Source organism: Megalops cyprinoides, chromosome 10 (genome assembly GCF_013368585.1).
Source record: "Megalops cyprinoides isolate fMegCyp1 chromosome 10, fMegCyp1.pri, whole genome shotgun sequence".
Taxonomy (NCBI): Eukaryota; Metazoa; Chordata; class Actinopteri; order Elopiformes; family Megalopidae; genus Megalops; species Megalops cyprinoides.
In genome coordinates this window covers 18,101,236-18,111,196 of record NC_050592.1, presented here as the reverse complement: position 1 = coordinate 18,111,196, position 9,961 = coordinate 18,101,236, and the positions used below count along the sequence as shown (strand labels likewise).

General features: G+C 41.6%; 1 protein-coding gene across 1 annotated transcript in view; it reads left to right on the top strand.

Moving 5' to 3' along the window:
- Window positions 1-8,145: 8,145 nt before the first annotated feature.
- The window catches only part of kif13a (kinesin family member 13A), a 46,199-nt gene continuing 44,383 nt past the window's right edge, over window positions 8,146-9,961 (top strand). The window contains exon 1 of the mRNA XM_036538334.1: window positions 8,146-8,155. The gene's annotated coding sequence lies outside the window, so the exon portion shown is untranslated. The remainder of the gene's footprint in view (window positions 8,156-9,961) is intronic.

Sequence of the window (9,961 nt, the reverse complement as noted above, 5' to 3'; positions counted from 1 at the left end):
GGCCTCTGCTGTGTGTAATCCTTGCTCTGGGTTACCCTGCCTGGCTTTATACTGGGGCCCTGACTCATGGGGTTGGTAGCCACTCTGACGTTGCCTTGTTTATCTGTTGCCAGGCGACAACCGCTGCCGGGATACTGCAAAGTTCTGGAATTATGATGACCCTCAAGTTTGAACGACAGACCCCACCCTGTCCGTTTCTGAGCTATTTTTTCTTTTCTTGGAGATCAGAAGAGTATTTCTGCCCCCTCCTCTGTATTTTCTTACTCTTGTCTTTCTCTTTATTTCTCTCTCTCTCTCTCTCTCTCTCTCTCTCTCTCTCTCTCTCTCTCTCTCTCTCTCTCTCTCTCTCTCTCTCTCTTTCACACTCTTGTTCTGTCTTTTTCTGTCTCATTGTGGGAACATGACTAACAGCAGAAACATCTTCAGTCTGTTGTGGAAAATTGTGCCTATGTTGAGTGTGTACAGTATGATAGTGGCTAAAGGCAAGAATATACCAAAACAATAAAGTTAACTTACGTTAACTGGTAAGTTATGACTGGCTTGTATAAGGCGTCTTTTACTAGGAATCTCAAAGCAAGGGAACCTGAACTCATAGCCCTCATTGGAGGATTGGCAGATTGCAATACAATGTTTTAACGCTAGAATTCTCAGCACATACCAATGGCAGGGAAATCAGAAATATAATAAGCCAGTTAAACTGGGGATGATTAAATGACTTTATTGAGAAGAGTTGTTATTTGGCCAAGTCAGTGGGACCTCTGTGCGATGAGTGCTGTAGTGCTTAATTGACCGCTCTAAGTTTTGCATAATTTTATATTCAAATATGGCTCCCAAGATCAGATATTCAAATAAACATGCAACCCAAAGGTTGCTTGTTTAATTCGCAAGTGGTTCAGCGCTGTTGTACACTTGAGGAAGATGGTTGACCTAAATTGCTTTAGTAAATATCCAGCTGTTTAAATGGATGATATACTGTATAAACAATCTAAGTCACTCTGGCTAGGAGCATTTGCTAAGCAAATAATGTAGTGTAATGTAATGTCATGAGATTTTAACAGTAGTAAGTGTATATTTTTAGATTTAGAATTAAAGCATGCTGTAGCAGTTTTTTGGGAAAAAAATGTTGCCATTTGGAAAATTTGGAAAATGTTTCTGGTGACAGACTTGCAGAATTGGAAACAGAGATAATGAACCTTTTCTCTGTCATTGACTGTTGTCTCCTATTTCTGTGTCTGTCCATGTGAGAGGAAGCCTATCACAGCAGCAGCATATTAACCTTGGGGGAGGAGTCCTGTGGAAAGGTCAATGGACATTATGATGAGAAATATTGTGTCTCCTCTGTTTATTTAGGCTTGGTTATTCCGGAAAAGGGCTAATGGGAGTATTAAGGCCTTTGCTTGCAAGTATAATCCTTTTCGCTTGACCTGTGACTGCAGAGGGCGCGTAAAAGCAGTTCTGCCCATTCACACCCCCATCATTGTTGTAATGGTATTTCCCAGTGCTGGCATTTCCACAGTCGTTGAAACTAGTGTAACTCAGCTGGTGTGACTGGGACTGGGGGAGGGTGGGAAGTCTGAGAGACCATCTGAGATTTAACCCCAGCTGGAAGCTTAACAAGAAGGCAATTTATGCAGTCCGATACTTGCAAGAAAACAAGATTGTGATGAGAGTTTTTACAAGCCTATGGCATGGGACTGTATTTTGACAGTCATGGTTTTTGCATGGAGAAGGTGGAGGCCAGGAAGAGTTAGGATGAAAAAGAGGCTGGGGGTTGGGCTGGGGAGAGTAAGTGTATTTTTGGATGGCAGTCAGAAAGACTGGGTAAAGGGTGTGTTAGACCTGCCTCTCCTCGCTATTCTCTCTGCCCAAGCTACAACTGCTGTTTTCCAAATTCCATTTATGCATATCTGTTTACTTTATGCAGTACTTTATGCATACACCCAACTTTTTGTAATTGGCATTTGTACATTAGGTTTGTCCCAGTGCAACAATTTCTTTTATTTGTCAGAGTGCAGAGCCTCTGGTCATTGTGGCTCGAACTCTGTAGGGCTCAGCCTGTACTTGGAACAGCACCTTACCTGAGTCCCTGAGGAGTCATGTTTTATTTTTACTGTCAATTTATCATTGTATCAATATTGATACAATTACATGCTGTAATCTGGGAGTCTGTGAAAGGCTGTGGGTTGTGGTATACCTGGCATGGATGTACAGATAGAAAAACACAGGTAGGATTCTACAGGGCTGTGTGTCCATCCAGTCCCTACATATCTATCCATCATCATCCTGAAACAGGTGGGCATGGTCACTTTTTGGCACATGTAGCTCCTTTGGTTAACACTCCTAGCCCAGCCCACCTGTAACATCATTGGACAGGTTTTTCACTTCCACCTTTTGTAGCTAGATGCCACTGCCACATTCTAAATTGCTTTCACTTGAGTGAAGGTGAGGTTGCAACAAGTAGTATTTGTTTTGAATTTCCACATTCATCTACACTCTGTTGGAAATGTATAGCCTAAATTCAGGAAAGATGGAGCAATATGGTGCAGTGGTAAGGAGCAGGGCTCATAACTGAGAGGTTGCTGGTTCGGTTCCCTACTTTTTTGCATTTCAATGTTGGTTATTAATTATTATCTGGACAGTAATCCAGAAATACGCCAGCTGTCCCTTTATACAAGGGCCTTGGAGAGATGTAAAAATGATTCAGAAAGTTAAAGGATGTGCTTAATTTGTGTGTGACAATGTCTTGTGTGACATGAAAGTATATAAACTAACAGTTTTAAAATGAAGGGACAGCATGTCAACGATGGCATTTTACAGTGAACTACCTAATTAAATTGTCATATTTTCCAGTTTGCTGTTTTTTTTTTTTAGGTTTCCTTTCCATTAGTAACTTATGAGGTCTGTGGCCACATGAGATCAGGGAAACTATTTAAGAATGCCACTCTCCCTTTTCCCTTTCTGACAAAGGGTGTGGCAGAAACCGGCTGAGAGTTTTCTGTGCAGCTACATGTGGGATAGATGTTTGTTACCCCCATGTGGGATAAAATGTGAACCAGCAGGTGCCCCCTCTCCCCTGAGCTGTGTGGCCGAGCCAACTCCTGAAACCTGCTGCAGAAATCCACAAGCAGCATGACCTTAAAATGGCCCTGTCTATTCGGATAAAGGGGCAAAGAGTTGAAGGCATAACTTTGAAATTATCTATTTAAGGTGAGGTCTTAAAACACAACAGCCTATTGTAGAGGGACCTTCATTTTCACAGCGGGTGTATTGTCACTGATAATTGTAATTTCCTTGTCCTTCTTCCAAGTTAGAGTTCTGCACAGGCCGGTTATTTTTTTTAGCTCCTGCTCCCACCTCTGTCACAATGCTACATTCTGGACTCCCGTCATCTCACCCTGCCAGCCTGCCTGCACAGCGTAGTGCTTTATAATAATAATAACATGCCTCACCTGGCTGCGGCAATACATACCCATCCTGCAGGGATACAAATACCAAGGGCTTATATTACCGTCCTTCCTGACAGGAACAAGTCAGCATAGTCAGTGGAGCTGGTACTGCAGTTCCGGTTAAAGCTTACAGAAAACGGCATATGTCATGTAACGTTTTTTGGAGACATTCAGATAGGTCATTAATGCTGATATATACCTTACCAATGGTTTGCCACTTTTCCCCCAGTGGAGTTAAAATGAGAGGTGAAGATGTGTTTCTGAAAGTGTCAAAATGCATGCATGTTTTGCTGATGTTCTGTTCTAACACCACAAATAGGACCTGCGCAACCAAGCGAAGGCTGGTCCTCAGTCTGCTAAATGGTGCAGGGATGAGCAATACAGTAGCCACACTGCATTCGTTTAGAGATGCGTTATAGTGTTGTACATACTGTGTTATTCAACCACTGCATGCTAACTGAGTTGTCTGTATAACTTTATAGTAATAATATCATGTAGTGATAATGTCATGCATTCAGTTAGATTTTCCTGCTTCATAATAAATATCCCTTTGACATTTCATAGCTGACAGGTCCACACTTTGTTTACCGATCCATCTACCCAAATGTATTCCACATGAACATTCCGGCTCCCCTCCCCCCACCCCCCAGCAGATTCTCTCCTGGGAGCTGGGCTGTAGAGGAGCCACAGGCTGGTACTCATTGCCCTTTTGATCCACCCACCCTAGGTCAAGGTGGAACCAATCCCAGGTGAGGAGATTTTTAAGGTGTGACACCGGAGGAATGCATAGCACTGTAAACAGACACAAACTCATATAAACACGTTGTCTCTTACAGACAGGCAAGCAGAAACACACCAGGAACGTTCTTGCTCCTTCTGTCCTGGGATAGTATGAACCGTTTGAGATGGGGGGGGTATATAGTGTCTCCCTTCTCGAAAGGCAGAACTAACCAATCAGTGTAATGCAAAAGGCTATATTACACACATTAGTTACCACACGCACTTGTATTGCTGTAAAACGACTTTGTTAGAATCGAAGCTACTCAACATAAAAGCCTTAAACAGAGGGGATGTTTAATATGAGTAATGCAGTGGCACTTTGTCTTTTTAATTAAGGGTGATGAATGTATATCAGTTAGATTGAATGTCCCCCAATGTGACTGTTATGCCAAGAATTTAGAAGGTTTGTCTGATGTTTCCCTTCCCTCCACTTATAACAAAAACACCCCTGACTTTTTTGAGCATTGGTTATCAGCAAGTAGGTCAGAGTTTTCAAAATATTTTTTCTCTTGGTGCAAGACTAAGAGCCCGCACCCAAATGCCTATTTAACCCTGTTCTGCTTGCAGTCTTAAAGTTTGTTTGTGTGCAATGGAATGTGATAGAGTTGGCTACATGGGCATATTTAATCTTGTCTGTTTTTGCAGCCTTTGCTCAAGAAATTTACAGGTTCAGATCTCAGGTGAGGCATTGCTGTTGCATCCCTGAGCAACCTAAACCTAAGAAAATAAATAACTTTTCATACTGTGTGGAACTTGCAGTCTCAGATGTTGAGATTTTTGCAGACTGACCAAAACCATGTTGCCAATTGTGCTGCATTTTTCCACCATCGACAGACTGTATTCAAGCTGAGACCATGAACAGTCTGTCTTTTGTGGCGACTGTACTGCTGGCTAAGTTGTCATTTTCCAATGCTGCCTATTGTACTCAAGAACCTTAAGGGACAGTCCTAGTTCTTTTAGAGGTGTGTGCGGTACTAGTATAAATCTCCATCTTCCTCCTGGAGTCTGAATGTTTTTAAACATAAAGTCTGTGATGTGTGCTCTCCTACTTTTAATGTTGCTCAAAGGTAATGGAGCCACTGGCCCTCTGACTTTTAGATGGGAGAGAGGGCCACTTCTGCTACCTGTGTGACCCCAGCGTTCCTGTCCTTTCCAAGCGGCCATGCTGTTGTGTGCCGTTCACGACCCCCCCTCCCTGCTTGCGAGGCAGCCTCCGGGTTGAATGAATAGAAGGGAGGGAGGGGGGGACGGGGCAGCCGGAGTGCCCCGTGTCACATCCGATTAACCACCCAGCGCTTCGGTCATTAGGGGCTCACATTCCGTCACCGTGAGCACCGATCGCACCGTGTGGTCTGCCCCCCTCCCCTCTGTGTCTCCCCCTTTCTCTCTCGCATTGTCTCCACCTTTGTCTCTCCCCCTCACCCTTTCTGTCCCTGTTCTGTCTCCCCCTCTTCCCCTCTCCTGCAACCTACCCAGCCTTGCTTGCGCTAATTAAAGGTGAAAGACTTGAGGGTCTTTGTCTTGAAGTCTGTGTGATAGCTTTTGTGTTCTGTATGTTCCATTATAAATGATCTAGAGATGGGGTTTATGTTGTTGCTGTGGTTTATTTTTTGAGTATTTCACCTCCTTTTGCCATCTCGTATAAACATGACCGGGTACCAAACATTTTTATACTCAAGCAAATCACAGAAAAATATGCATTTGGAAGAGTGATTGTAAATGGTGTGCATGTTTTAGCTGTAATAGGATGCTGCACTGTCATAACTCATTTGTCGTAACAACTTCTGTTGTGAAGTGCAGTATTCCACCATCAGGCCTGACCAATGCAGGCCAATAAATAAGTGTTGTGGTGTGAGGGATTGGGTGTCTGGTATCCTTTGTTCTCGCACCTTCCTCCTAGGCTGTGCTTTTGGTTGAGGTTTGAGCGCAGATGTGGACAGCAGTGCAGTGTATCAGTGAGATTTCAGGTATTGCAGAATAGGCCCAGGCAATTCCTGGAAACCTAGCTTTGAAATATAACACTATGCTGCTAGAAAGGGACATGGTAGTGCAGTTTTCAGTTATATATTGAGTAGCAACTCTTCAAGCCTGCAGGACTCCAAATGGCCTGTCTTTAGCTGTGCAAATACTTTGGGTATCTACAAATTATGAGAAGAGGTAGAGAAAAAAGAAAACCTGCAGACACTGCAGGTCTCCTGGCCTGGAGTAGCCCATCCCTGTAATGGGTATACACCCAGTCTGTGCAGTTAGCTCCATTTTGTCCTCTCAGCCTGCATGCAGTGAGTCCTGAAGGTGATGCACACCCCAATGCTGGTGCCAGGAAAGGGGCTGCAGAGTGAGTGAGGTTGCAGACCTTGTGAGTGTGCAGAATGCTGACTCACCGAAGGTCGAGGACTGCAGGTGAAACGCAGCAGAGATGTGCCTTCCAAGCGTGACCGCTGGCCGACTGAGAGATTCTGTTTTACAGAGTGTAAGAGGGACAGTATGATAAAGATGGTAACTTGTTATTCCCCAAACTTTCCAGTGTGTTTGGATCATGTTACACTGAAATAAGCCTAAGTGGTATCAGAACTGTAATGGACGACGGCTTTTGACATCCGGCCTTTCAGCCCAATATGACCTTGAAAAACAAGTAAATGATGGATGATTGAGAACAAGCAGAGAAAAAGTAGAAGTATGATTTATACACCATACTGTAGTATGATCCTCAGTGTAGAAAAGTCCCTGTTTAATAAGCTCGTTCTCACCTAAATGTTGAATATTCATTTTGATAACTGGCATGCCTGTCTTCAGGGACCTATAAAGTGTTTTTTTTTTTTTGTAAAATGGAAGCTTATGTCATTTCTTAACACACCAGAACATATTCGTAACACAGTCTCCAACTGAGTGAATGAATAGCTGAAATGTGGAACTGTCAGCTTTGAGTAGTTTTACCACACATTCTGTGCGAAGTTCACAAGCAGGGCAGGTGTTGACACAACAGAGTCACTAGGCCATTGAGCCCTAAATCACTTCCCCTCCTCATGCCCCATTTCCCCTGGTCATGTGACCGGTCACAGTCCACACCACCAGGAAATGCCATGCAGCTCTGTGCAAATGACGGAGCTAATGAAGCTATGAACTTGTAATTATATGGAACTCTTTAATGGGAATGCAAGTACAAAAATAACTGAGGCAGCTTTCAGAAGGCAACTGTGAAGGCTCTAATTTTTGTCTGCACTGACAATAAATTAGGTCCCTCTACATGGCCTATTAGTCATAAACAGTTTACTTCTTGTTCATTGTCAAACTAGATGTAGATGTCCCCAAAACAGCATTCTTCTTTAAATGGATTTAGGAGCCTTTAGCAGCCAATGTGTTGTAAAAATTTACTGCAAATTTACTGTGCCTTCCGTATCCACAATATGGGTTTGAATTAAAGTGAACCTCATGTTTTCTGTATTAAAATACATTATTTGTAAGCAGTCTGAATTTTCGCCATAATTTTATTAAGATATAAGTATAATGTTTTTTATAAAGTGTCCTCTAAAATATATTTATCCAGTACATAGTCAGTGGTATGAATGCATATGGAGGGCACTATATATGAATTGTGCAGGGTTGCAAAGAGTTAGTTAAGGAACACTTTAATGCCAATTAGGGGCAGTTCAAGTTTTCATGGTTTCTTTTTGAAATCAAGTTATTGGTACCAGTGCACAAGTCTGCCAAGTTGACACCCCATTAATCTAACAAAGCAGTGAGAAGTTTGCATAACTGTTGAATTGTGATCTTGTGAAACTGCCCAATGAAATGCCCCTGGGTCTCATTTGTGATTAATGTCATTTTTTCCCCTTTCTTCCTCTCTCCCCATATCTTCTGTAAATGGATGTGTGGATCATCTGTCATCTTCCCTGTCTGGGTTCCCTCTCATTTCCAGGAAACAGCCTAAGGTGAGTGTTGAGTCTGACCACAGCCCTGTAATGTTTTTGTGTTTGTGTCCCTGGCCCATATACATCAGCAGCAGTGTGGAGTAGGGCATTTTGAAACAATGGCAGGTGTCCAATCCCGGTTCTAGAAGTTGGTATTCCATCAGGTCTGCAGCTTATTTAAACCACAGCCCAAAAATCCACAGTGATGGCCACACCTGCTTGTGTCCTGCTGTGGAAGGGTGGGTTTATTTTAGCAAGGGTTTCTTGTCACTTTGCCTGTCATTACCCTCTAGTAAGTCTTCAGGCTCCTATACATTGCCAAGTTGTCATTAGCGAGATATGCACTTCTCCTCCAGTCGCTGTTTGCTCACCTGTCGTGCATTGTGGGACTTGAAGTGTGAAAAACAGTTTGCTGCAGCCATGTGTATTGGAGGATTGTACTTGCCACACTTCAGCTGTCCTGAGGGTACCACAGCGAAACAAACTTAATTGACAATTCTAAAGTCTGGGTGAAAAAAGGTGGGGAAAAAATGGGTCAGCATTCTGATACAGCTTTTTCAGGTTTATCTATCTAGGTAACATTTGTTAGAATAAGCTCAACTATTCCATAAATTTGTATGGCTATCCATAATATTAGTAAGTGATACTTTTTCAGTTGTCATAATGTGGCACACTTTAGTTTACAACAACAATCATTGATTTGTTCATTTGAAGCTCAGCAACGGGTTAAAATGTTGTTGAAAATTACAGAAATGATTGGTGGTGAGCAATGGTTAGTATATACTTTATGACTTATGAAACAGTCTCTCTTATCTGTGCCTGTAATGGAAACAGAATGATGTTTTTGGTGTTTTTCTTTGGTAATAATGCAGCAGTGCAGACACAGTACACAATCAATGTAAAATAATAAAGAAGCTATCCTTATTGTTATACTTTGATCTCAGTTATAACCGTATGTTGTATTTTATTTCTCACAGTGGATTAAACCTGATCTCTCATCTTGATCTCAGAGTTTTATTGTGGTACTGCTATAGGCGAAAGCACAGAATTGAAGCAGCGTCAGGTTAATCTTGCAAGTAATGTGATTACTTGATATTTGACCGAGCTTGTGAGGGCGTTAAAAAAAAAAAAAAAAATCAGGCTTGGAACATCAATAGCCCCATGGGTATTTCTGTAAAGATATCCTCTAAAGAATGCATACCTAACATTAACCACAAGCAGCTCCTTTATGTGTTGATGGGGGCATTAAGATCTTAAAAATGGTGAACTGCTTAATCCATGAGATATTTTCAAATGCATTTTCTGTAGATGCTGGTAATTTCTGAATTCCAGTTGTGTTTTTTGTCTTGTTTTGTTTTTTGTTCTTTATTATCACAAAAAGGAAGTCCATTTGAAATACAAGCTAAATTTGCTTTTCTATCTGTTTGAAGACTAGAGCTAATTAATTTTTTGATACAGTGGCTGATTTTCATGAGTCAGATTTTTTGTATGTATTTAGAAAAATCTGTGAGACTTGTATGAAAGCAAACATACTTGTCAAATCAAACTTGTAAAATGGTTTTTAATTTATATATATATATATATATATATATATATATATATATATATATGGAGAGAGAGAGAGAGAGATATAAAGTAATAAACAGTACAGCCTTTGCGATCCTGGATGAAATGACAGGGCACAGAAAAATTCTGCAGATCAGAAATATGGACTTACTCAGCAGAAATGGAGAGAAAAAACAAAAGACTGTTACATTCCAGAATATATTTATAATGATTGGAATGGACTCCCTCCAGTTTTAAAAAGTAGATCGCATTGTTTCACTA